This window comes from Oryx dammah, unplaced genomic scaffold, assembly GCF_014754425.2.
Source record: "Oryx dammah isolate SB20612 unplaced genomic scaffold, SCBI_Odam_1.1 HiC_scaffold_29, whole genome shotgun sequence".
NCBI lineage: Eukaryota > Metazoa > Chordata > Mammalia > Artiodactyla > Bovidae > Oryx > Oryx dammah.
The window spans coordinates 8,489,304-8,501,514 of NW_024070213.1; the positions used below are offsets into that span (position 1 = coordinate 8,489,304).

The 12,211-nt window shown below is 42.5% G+C and overlaps 1 protein-coding gene across 3 annotated transcripts in view; it reads right to left on the reverse strand.

Moving 5' to 3' along the window:
* The window catches only part of TNRC6B (trinucleotide repeat containing adaptor 6B), a 255,335-nt gene that overhangs the window by 188,992 nt on the left and 54,132 nt on the right, over positions 1–12,211 (reverse strand). The window lies entirely within an intron of this gene.

Consider the following 12,211-nt stretch of genomic DNA (forward strand, 5'->3'; position numbering starts at 1 on the left):
CATCATCACTTGAGAACTAATGCATCCCAAACTGCACTCTTCATCTCCCACCCCCACCCTGCCCCACTCCCAGACTCCGTTCTCCAGTCTCCACTGTCTCAGTCAAGGGTGTCATCCTCCACCCGGGTTCTGGGGTCAGAACTTTGGATTCATCCTGGATTTCTTACCCTAATCCTCTTACAGCCAGTCAGCAAACCCTGTCATTCCTGCTTTCAAAACATGTATCTTAGATCTACCCCTAATTCTTCATTTTCATTGCTATCATCATTTCCTACTTGTGGAGGCCTCTTAGCTGGTTTTCTTGGGCCTACTCCCACTCCTCCCTGAGCCATTTCTAATTAATTGCTGGAACAGCCTCTTAAGAATCAAAGCAAATGACAGCAAGCTGCTAATAAGTGCAGTGAAAATGTTATTTTGTGAAGGAATGTTTTCTCTCTATATATGTGAAATATACATATATACACACACACACAAAATGACAGCCATGTATTACTAGACAGTTAAAGATCCCAGGCCAGTTCTTTCATTTTACAATGGCAGAAACAAATGCCAGAAGGATATTCTGCTCAATGTGGGGACAATGCAGCAGAAATGTATCTGTGATTAGCATCAATACTGCTGTCAGAAAGCCCGTCACTGTTTGGAAGTTGGCCACCTAGTTTCACAATCAAGTTAACATTTCTGTCCAAGAAAGCACATTCCACCTCCCATGGCTACAGATTATAAATTACAGCTTCAGAACAACCTTGGGTCACAGCACTTGAGGTGGTGTTTTACTCAGTCTCAAAGGTATCTTACTGCCCTCTTACCTACCATCATCTCTACTACTACTACTACTACTACTACTACTACTACTAAGTCGCTTCAGTCGTGTCCGACTCTATGCGACCCCATAGACGGCAGCCCACCAGGCTCCCCCGTCCCTGGGATTCTCCAGGCAAGAACTCCGGAGTGGGCTGCCATTTCCTTCTTCAATGCATGAAAGTGAAAAGTGAAAGTGAAGTCGCTCAATTGTGTCCGACTCTTAGCGACCCCATAGACTGCAGCCCACCAGGCTCCTCCGTCCATGGGATTTCCCAGGCAAGAGTGCTGGAGTGGGGCGCCATTTCCTTCTCTAGAGGATCTTCCTGACCCAGGGATCTAACTTGTATCTCCTGCATTGCAACAGATTCCTTATCTCTAAGCCACCTGGGAAGCCCTATATGATGAGTATCAGTAACATTTTAATTATTAGCTTTACCTTCCTATTATACACACTGTTATCCCAACAATCTTCCCTCCTAAAAAGCCAGTTTGACCTTTGGGTACATCACTGGCAATTTCTAGTCAGTAACTACCCACTGTCGTTAGGGTAAAATTCAAAATCCCTCCAGTCCTGTCATCACGTCACATCCTGATTGTGGGGTCAGTACAGGCGGCCTTGCGCATGGCGTGTGCTTGCACCTCTGGGAGCCCGCTGCCTCGCTCCCTTCTACTCCTCTTTTAAGATCTGCCTCAGGTGTTAGCTCCTCACAGTTTTCTGTGCCCTTCTTAGCTGAAGTATTCCTCCTCTGAGAAAGAGCATATAATATCGGTAATATCCATGGATCTGTTTTCTTCATGCAACAGAACTCCTTGACAACAAGGACTACCTACGTCTTACATTACCTTTGAACTTGGTAACAGATGGAGCTCAATAAACACAGACTGAACTGAATGTTGATGTGACCCCAATAACTCAGTACCGCAGTGTGGAAGCGTCCCCATTAAATGGCACTGGGGAAGGCTGAAGAAGCCAGCCACAGCTTCCAAGATGAGCCTAGCCCTCACAAAGGATGTAAACTCTGTGGTTATGTGTGACACTCAGCACCTCAGAGAAAGACGGGATTCTTGAACTTTTTCTCAACCACAGACTAGCAAGATAAAAGACTTAATTTTCGGTTCTCTATTGTGATTAGTTTCTGCCCAGGCTTAAACATCCTTCTCAGGATAAACACTAAATTCTGTACCAACTTCATATAGGGGCCCATTATTACATATCTTGCTAACAGACAAGCTTAAGACACTGTGGCCAGATCGGTCCTTTGCCTGTTTGGCAGTTGGTCCCAGACACTTGCTGGCGGTCAGTGACGGAAAAGGAATTAAAGCAGAGGAGTTGCCAGTGGGGGAAACTGGGCAGTTTTCCAAGTACTCTGGAAACCAGTTTTTACAAAACAGCTTCATTACTTTCTCTGCAGGGCCATGAACCTCTGTATCAGATGCATTCCTATTCATGGTCCACAAAAAATTTAATTCTAAAATCAACACTGAAAATTATCTAATTGAAGTTATCTACAGCACTGTTTTCCTTCTAAGGTATGAGTAATGGCAAATTCCTCCCAAACACCATCTGAAATGTTCAGAACCGCCCTATAATCCTTCCATCTGATCATGCGTAGCCATGGCAGTAAACTACTTGAACTGCTCTAGTTTTCTCTATTCTCTCACAGAGTAACAAAATTGGTCTTGAAATTCACACAGTGGGGTGGGAAGGTTCAGTGGATCTTGGACTACATCAATATCCAGGCCCTGCAAAACTTCAAGCAGGATTAAAGAGTTTCTCCACAGCCAAGTACAGAACTAAACTCACCAGATGGAATTAGAACGGAATCCTTTACAAAGACTATGAAAAGAAGTACATATCCAATAAACTATATTTACTAATAATGCCTCTGATATGATGGAGTTTTAATTTTCAAACTTGACTGTTCAGCATGATTCTTCTAAATATAATTTTAATTCTCATTTCAGAAACTTCAAGCAATATAGATAAAGTCCTTGACCACTGCCCTCTCTCCCTGCCCTGGTCCTCCCAGGACTCACCACCACTGCTATATTTGATAATCAGCATAATTCTCGAGATGCAGATTATTAAGAATACACTGTAAACTTTTGAGTCACAAATAACACTGAAAACCCGGACTGTCTACATTGTTGGCGACTGGCCTAACTTCAAGCAAGATCAAGATGTCTCGAAGAGCAGCAGATGTGGGGGTGGAGCAAAGCACCAGCAGCAAGGCCAGGGAGGTTTTTCTGGGAGGTGAGCACAGACCAGGAGACTAGGGGCAGACAGGAGGGCACTACGAATCCAGCTCTATATGCGGGCACACAGCCTAAGAGGGCAAAAAGGAACCTGTTGAATTAAGTAACACCAATAATCAAGTCAGAGCCTAAGGGGCGCAGATAAAAGTAGTACTACTACAGGAAGATGGGTTTATTTAGCTACCAATACCCAAGGGTTGCCATCGTTCCAAGATCTGGAAATGCTACTTGCAGTTTTAGGTCACGTCTGCTGCTAAGTCACTTCAGTCATATCTGACTCTGTGCGACCCCCTAGACGGCAGCCCACCAGGCTCCCCCGTCCCTGGGATTCTCCAGGCAGGAACACTGGAGTGGGTTGCCATTTCCTTCTCCGATGCATGAAAGTGAAAAGTGAAAGTGAAGTCGCTCAGTCATGTCCAACTCTTAGCGACCCCACGGACTGCAGCCTTCCAGGCTCCTCCATCCATGGGATTTTCCAGGCAAGAGTACTGGAGTGGGGTGCCATTGCCTTCTCCGAACTTCAGTTCAACACTCTGGAAATTCTGTAAAAATGTTCAAGTCTGTCCATTTCTAAAATTACCCCCTTTAATCCTAAAATCTCCTCCAGACGGTGTGCCCTTCCTACCCTCTAGTCAAGCTCTATTTCCAGGGGATCTTCCCTACCGAGGGATCGAACCTGGGTCTCCTGCATTGTAGGCGGATTATGTACTGTCTGAGCCATTAGGGAATATCCCTTACCAGGCCTTAGTTGTGGCATGTAAGATCTTAGTCATGACATTTGGGATCTAGTTTTCTGACCAGGGATCGAACCTAGGATCCCTGCATTGGGAGCCCAGAGTCTTAGCCACTGGACCAACAGGGAAGTCCCAAGCTCTTTAAAAAGAAGTTTTATTTGTGGTCTCAGTGTCCTAATTTCTCATGGACTTAATCATCAACATTTGGTTTCTTTCCCTATCACTCCCAGTTGTCAAATACAATGGCTATCATTTAATTATTTGCTGTAACCTTTCTTTCGCTTCTAAAAAATTAGAAGGATCTGAAATACCTGTCATTTGGAAGCCCCTTTCCCATCCTGATGTTAAGGACGTGAGATCTCATCACTAGGCCAGGGGCACTTTGTTTTAGTTCCTGGTCCCTGGCTGAGTCTGGGTCTCCCTGTCTCCCTAGGCTTGTAGCCAGTCCAAGGCCCTTGTCAATACTGTTGATTTTCAGATTCCCATCATGGGCAGGGGGTTGCTGGGGGAGAAGCAGCTGCTTCTGTGCATGGAGGATTGGGTAGCAAAGATCATGGTGAAGAGATTCAACTCAACTCCTGGCTTTAGGGATTTGAGCATAGTTCTGATGCTCAAACTGACATGGAACATATTTAGTCCCTTTATCCCGCAGAAGGGGTTTCCCTGGTGGCTCAGACAGTAGAGAATCTGCCTGCAGTGCAGCAGACCCAGGTTCAATCCCTGGGTCAGGAAGATCCCCTGGTGAAGGGCATGGCAACCCACTCCAGTACTCTTGCTTGGAGAATCCCACAGACAAAGGAGTCTGGCAGGCTACAGTCCATGGGGTGGCAAAGAGTCGGACACAACTGAGAGACTGAACAACAGCATATCTCAATGACTCCCAAAGCTCTCTCTAGGGCTGACCTTTCTTACAACCTTCAAAGCCATCTGTGTAACTTCCCAACGTCAATAGACTTCTCTACCTCATGTTCCACAGGTCCCTAAAACACAATATAATGAAACAAAATAATCCTCCCCTTAAAATAATCTGCCTCTCTTGGGAATACTAGCATCCCACTCAAAAATCTGGAACCATCACCTCCATCTTCCTCTCACCAAACTGTCAGCTCTGTTGCTGCTGCTAAGTCGCTTCAGTCGTGTCCGACTCTGTGTGACCTCATAGACGGCAGCCCACTAGGCTCCCCCGTCCCTGGGATTCTCCAGGCAGGAACACTGGAGTGGGCTGCCATTTCCTTCTCCAATGCATGAAAGTGAAAAGTGAAAGTGAAGTAGCTCAGCAGTCTCCGACTCTTCACGACGGCATGGACTGCAGGCTTCCAGGCTCCTCTGTCCATGGGATTTTCCAGGCAAGAGTCCTGGAGTGGGGTGCCATTGCCTTCTCCGCTGTCAGCTCTAATCCTCCAATATTTCAACAGGTACTTTCTTCCCTATTCCTATCATCTCTGCCTTTGTTCTGGCATAATTTCCACTGATTTATTCCACTTGTTTTTTAAACTGGTTTTCTTACCCTTAAGACCCACCCCACCCCCACTGCCATTAGAATTACCGTTATAAAGGGCAAAACCACAGGGCCTTTGCAATGCCTCTCATCCATCTTCAAGATGAAATCCAATTCCACTGCATGGTATACAAGGCCCAGGATCCACTCAGCTCTCAGCTTCATCTCACAAAACCACTCTGCTTTCAGTTTCTCTTAAGCACCACAGGGTTTCATGTGTCTGTGACTTTGTACATGTGTCAACTGGACTCCCTCTCTCACAGGGCAAATTCCAATTTTGATGATGCAAGAAAAGGGAAACCTTTCCTATGAACTTTGTCTTGATTCTTCTCTTTTGCTCCAGGTTCTCTGGATGGGTTCTTCCTCTGTGTTAGCAACTATACTCAGTATATATTTCCACTAGGCTTGTTTATGCTGTATAGACTACAAGGTTGTAAGTTTTCTGAAGACAGGAAGGGCTACGTCTTTTTATCACTGTATCACCATCACGTAAAACAGTGCCAGTGCAAAGGATATTCCAATAAACTCTACTGAAACAAAAACATGCATTTGGAGGGGGGAAATATAAGTCAACTCAATATAATATTCTTTGTTTACTGAAACAAGGATGCTGTTCATCGCTTAGAAGAGTACATCCAGGGCCACAGTACTGATTCCAGTCAGTCACTCAGTGAATGAGCCACCTGCCAGGTTTCATGTCTGTTCTAGAAATACCATGTTGAAGTCATGCTAGGCTCTCAGGGCTCTGTGCTACCCGCATGAACCCACAGATTGCCACAGAGAAGCTGTGAAGAAACTCTGGGACTGAGAACAGGACCCTGGCATAAAGATGTTAAATTTATTCTTGTAACTTTTAAGTCAGGGAAGAGTTGCCTAATAAATAAACTGAAGCAGGGATGAAGAAAAAAGCATGTGCCTCACCTTCAACTGCTAATCCAGTTTGGTCAAATGGAACTAATGCTCTCTGGCTTAGTCCAGGACAACTTGTCAATTCTTTAACACAAAGGGCTTCAGAAAGTAAAGCTACCCTCTAAGACCGACACAAACTGCTAGTCACATGAAGGTGGGGGCGGGATGGTGGGGAATAATGACTGCCAGCGATAAGAACAGCAGAGGCAGCTACTGAACAGCAGATTCAACTCAACGAGCTTTCCTGAGGCTTACGAAACACCTAGCACTATGCTTGCTGGTTTCAGAACAAGGGCCTCTGACTAGGTTTTACTGCAATCATTGGCCACAAAGAATTAAAGAGATTAGGGGGCTTCCCTGGTGGTCCAGTGGCTAAGACTCCGTGCTCCCAACACAGGGGACCAGGGTTCAATCCCTGGTCAGGGAACTAGATCCCACATGCCATAAATAAGAGCTCAATCTGCTACAACTAAAGAGCCCACATGTCACAACAAAGATGGAAGATTAGTCATGCTTCAAATAAGACTCGTGCAGCCAAATAAAGAAATATTAAAGAAAAGGAAAATAATTAAACAGGCTAAGATGCTCAGCTTTTGCATCCAATATATTGATCTGTAATCAAAAAGTATTCTTTTTCCATATTGTGTATTAAATTTATGTAGCTTAAAAAAATCAAATAGGTATTTCTATGAAGGTTGTCTACAAAATTTCAAATGCATATTGGTTCTCCACTAAAACAGTAAGGGAAAATTTAATATTGATATTGAAGATGATAATATGAAACTATGCTGTGTTCAGCAATATACATCATGGACATCTTATTTAAGATATGATCCCTATCCTTAGAGCTTTCCTGATGGCTGAGATGGTAAAGAATCTGCCTGCAATGCAGGAGACCCAGGTTCAGTCTCTAGGTTGGGAAGGTCCCCTGGAGAAGGGAATGGCAACCCACTCTAGTATTCTTGCCTGGAGAATCCCATGGACGGAGGAGCCTGGTGGGCTACAGTCCACGGGGTTGCAAAGAGTCGGACACGAGTAAGCAACAAACACTTTCCCTAGCCTTAGAGGTCTTACATTATTGATAAGGAGAAGAAAATTAGCACACCAAGCAGTTCCACAAAAACTAAGCACTAAGCTGTGCGGCACAGAAGTTTCAAGGATGCAGAGAGAATGGTGGGCTGGACAACCTGTGCAGCCTTCAGGGAGAAACCAAGATCCCGGCTGGAATTGATGGGATCTAAAGCAGTGATTCTCAAACTTTTTCATCGCAGGGTCTCTTTACATTCCTAAAAGTTTCCCAAAAGCTTTTGTTTATGTGGGTTGTAGTTAACAATATTTATAGGTGGCTCAGTGGTAAAGAATCCACCTGCCAATTCAGGAGACATGGGTTCAATCCCCGAGTCAGGAAGGATCCCCTAGAGAAGGGTATGGCAACTCACTCAAGTATTCTTGCCTGGGAAATCCCATGGAGAAAGGAGTCTGGCAGGCTATGATCTGTGGAGTTACAAAAGAGTTGGATACGACTTAACAACTAAACCACAACAAACACATTAAAAATGAAATCTATGAAAAATTTAAAATATTCATTCATAAAGATTTAAATATATAAGTAATAAATGATTACATGTTAACATTTTTAAATTAAAAATATTTTAAAGGCTAAAAGTTTAGAGAACAGTGCCACTTTTTTACACTTTTGTAAGTATCTTTGATATTTTGCAAGTATCAAACAACAGCTATATCCTAGTGTCTGCTTTTGCATTCGATCTTTTGCAGCACTGCATGCTATGTAGCCTCTGGAAAACGCCACTGCACACTCAGGAATGAGTTTAAAAGGCACATAACATCTTAATGTTATTAAAGAGTTGTGATTTCATGGACCCCCTGGAAGGATCTAGACCTGGGGGAATGCGAGGGATCCATGGACCACACTTTGGGGAACTGTTAATTTTAAAAGAGAAAGAAAATGCTATATGCAAGGGCTGGGCAGGAAGGAAATATGTGGCTGCAGAGCCATAATTTCTAAGTACGCAATGCTTCCCTGTAAACTCTTGGCTACAACCAGGCTCACCTTCATCGTGAGCCTGAGAGACCGAAATGGCCAGGCAAGGTAGGGACCAGAAGCCTCCTCTAACCCCATGCTGGTCTGTGCCCACGGAGGAGGCTCTGCAGCCCCTGTAACATTCCCTGGAGGCCACGTCAGCCCTTGCTTGCTGGCACCTCCACTGCACTCTCCTCCCAGAAGCTGTAAATGGCTCACAAGAAACTGCCTTGCCGGGGCTTCCCAAGGCTGTGTTTACTAACTGCAAAATCATCTCTCTGCTACAGTCTCAGATTCTTCAGACATTTCTTGATCTGGCTGTCTTAAAAAAACACATTTAACATCAGCCACATAGCCAGTTTTTCCTTGCCAATAATCATGGGAGTTTGCTATTCCGTTCTCATGCATCTTGCGACTGTAAAAACAGTTCCCGGAGCATCATATGTCATGGATCTAGTTACCACAAACTGAAAACATTTTCTTCATATTTTGTGGCACAAACTAAAAGCATGCTGGATGTGGTTTGCATACAGTCCATCTCTGGCCAAAAAAGAGGCTTAAATATATGGATAGATGGAGAAAGGGGGTGGCCATCACCATCATTAAACTGTTTGATCAATCAACGTTCGATAGTGTATAGTTATGGCAAAATTCTAAATGAAAATGAAACATTCTAAAATTATCCTGCAATAAGTACAGTTGTTCTTTTCCTGCAGCAAACTTTAAGTTGCCTAACAGTTGTTTTATAGCTGAGAGAAGCACAGATGAAACAGAAACTTCTTTTTTAATCTTTTAAATAAAAAAAAATATATAATAAAAGCAATCATGAATCTATATAGTTTTTCAGTCATTTTAATGCTATTTTTTAGTAAACATATTTATTAAGGCCCCTTTACAGAAGAGGACAGGTCATTATGAAGCCAAAGTGAAACTGAAACTTTAAAAAGAGATTTCTGCTTCTGGGAATGCTAAACTAGATAATTCAGACCAATAAGCCTATCCTGCTAAGAGGAGCCTAGAAAATCTGGACAAAATATTAAAAATAATCTTCAAGGCAGAGGAGCACTAATAAGTTAATTAAGAATTACCATGCATAAAAATCAATTTCAAGTGAATTATGTATCCAAATGTGAAAGATAAGTAGTAAAGCTTTCGGAAAACAATGTGGGATGTTCTCATCACCGAGGCACTGGGAAGGAGCTCTTAAACAGGAAACAAGAGTAACCATGGTCAAAAAACAGATAAAAGATAATGATACCAAAATTCAGTTTTTGTTCACCAAAAGACATCCTCAGGAAAAGGAAAAAGTGGGTCATATAAAACCAATAAAGAAGGACTCATATTCAAAATAAAAAGGAGTTCTGACAAGAAACGAAAAGATAACAGTAGGAAAATGGGCAAGAGGCTAGGTGAGGCACATGACCAAATAAACAAATCACAGAAACAAATACAAAGTTGTCAAACTTCAATAATAAGAAAAACACAAAAGAAAACCATGATGGAGAAAAAGAAAATCACAGTGATATAACTGTGTAGACCAGAACAATTAAAAAATTTAAAGCCTGATAATAACAAGTGTGGCCAAGGGTATGGAACAATGGGAATTACCATGTACTACTTGTGAGAATATATAAATAAAGTGCTATATCCACTTTGAAATATAGTCTGGCATTATTCTTCTAAAGTTGAAGAGAGACATACTTCATGATCCAGCAATTCCACTCCTAGGTATATACCCCAAAGAATTCATACACAGGGGCACCAAAAGATACACAAAAATTTTCAAAGCAGCACTATTATAAGAGGCCCCAGCTGGGAACAACCCAGATATTCTTAACAGTAGAATAGCATATTCATAAAATGGAATACCATACAGCAATGAAAAATCAAGAAATAATAACCAAACAGAACATGGATGGATTTCAAAAACACAATGACCACATAATAAAAGAATATATAGTGTGTGACTCTGTTCAAAATCAGCCAAACTTATAACGTTTAGACGTACATGGGTGATAAAAGGAGAAAGGAAAGAAAAGAAATCAGAAAAGTGGTTACCTGCAGGTGGAAGTCGGGGTGTCACTAAAAAGCTCACTAAGGACTGCTGATTCCTGTAATGTCCTATTCTTCGATCTCAGAACTGGTTATTTTAATATAACTAAGTTTTACATTTGTATTTTATACATCTCTCTGGTTGTGCGATATATTTCATAATAAAAAACAATGAAAGCAAAACAAAGATCAAATAAATACAAAGGAAAAAGTGGTATCTTTGCTGTAACTTTAAAAATTAGATGACAGAACCCAAATTCCTTAGCCAGCATCCCTTCATTATCCAGTCCTGCCTTTCTAGTCTCATCTTTTGCCACTCACCTTCCTCACAAGTAGTATAAGGAGTCTGTCACACTCATACTCAACCCTAAGCTTTCTTTACCTTCACTCCTGATACTTGTCTAGAAAAACCATGGAGACAAAACCCAATCATCATTCTGTCAGACTAAGTACAAACATTCAAGACACAGCCTGGATGTCATCTCCAGTGAGAAAGCTTTTCAGGAGACACAGATTCTAGGGCCACACTGACTGGTTCAAATTCCAGATCAGCCATTTACTGGGCAGGGTGACCTTGGTCAATTTATCAATAATAATCTTGTAGATTCTTCATCTATAAAAATGAGTATGAAAATACAACCCACCTCACTAGGTTTTTGTAATGATTCAATGAGTAAATATATGCAAAGTATCTGGAACATGCCTCGGAAAGAATAAACACTGCTGCTGCTGCTAAGTCACTTCAGTCGTGTCCAACTCTATGCGACCCCATAGACGGCAGCCCACCAGGCTCCCCCGTCCCTGGGATTCTCCAGGCAAGAACTCCGGAGTGGGTTGCCGTTTCCTTCTCCAATGCAGGAAAGTGAAAAGTGAAAGTGAAGTGGCTCAGTCATGTCCGACCCTCAGCGACCCTATGGACTGCAGCCTTCCAGGCTCCTCCGTCCATGGGATTTTCCAGGCAAGAGTACTGGAGTGGGGTGCCATTGCCTTCTCCGGAATAAACACTGGGTATTAGCTGTTATTATCATCTAGCTACTATCAGTAGCTATTATTATCAAGTATCATTATTAACTAGGTATTAGCAGGCTGAGTGCTGAAGAATTAATGCTTTTGAATTGTGGTACTGGAGAAGACTCTTGACAAGAGTCCCTTGGACTGCAAGGAGATCAAACCAGTCAATTCTAAAGGAAATCAACCCTGAATATTTAGAAGCACTGATGCTGAAGCTGAAGTTCCAATACTTTGGCCACCTGATGGGTGAGTCGACTCACTGGAAAAGACCCTGATGCTGGGAAAGACTGAAGGTAAAAGGAGAAGGAGGCGGCAAAGGATCAGATGGTTAGATAGCAACACCAACTCAATGAACATGAATCTGACCAAACTTCAGGAGATAGTGGAGCACAGGGGAGCCTGGCATGCTGTAGTCCATGGGGTCGCACAGTCAGACATGACTTAGCAACTGAATAATAACAGTTACTAATAAACCAATATACTCTGATAATGCCCCATCCCCCAAAGCCCCTCCAGATTAGCTACTCTTCTTCTGGGTTCCCATGGCCCAGTATTATAGCTTATTTTCCTTTATACAGCCCTTATGGTTAGTTACTTCCTTGAGAGCAGAAACCAAGTCTTTCACGCTTTAATCCCCAATATATAGCACAGTGCCTGATACGTAGTAGATGCTCAATGTAGTATCTGTGGAATGAATAAGCTACAAAGGCTCCAAACATGGATCTCTATCCATATAAGAGTGGTCCTTCAGTGCTGCTCTATTCTGTATAAACAATACAAACTGGAAGCACTATCTTAATTTTATACCTAAAATGGGAGAATTTATAGTTATGTAAATTATGCCACAATAAAGATTAAAAAAAATACACAAATATTTGACATTCTTTTATAGCTAGCCAGAATCCT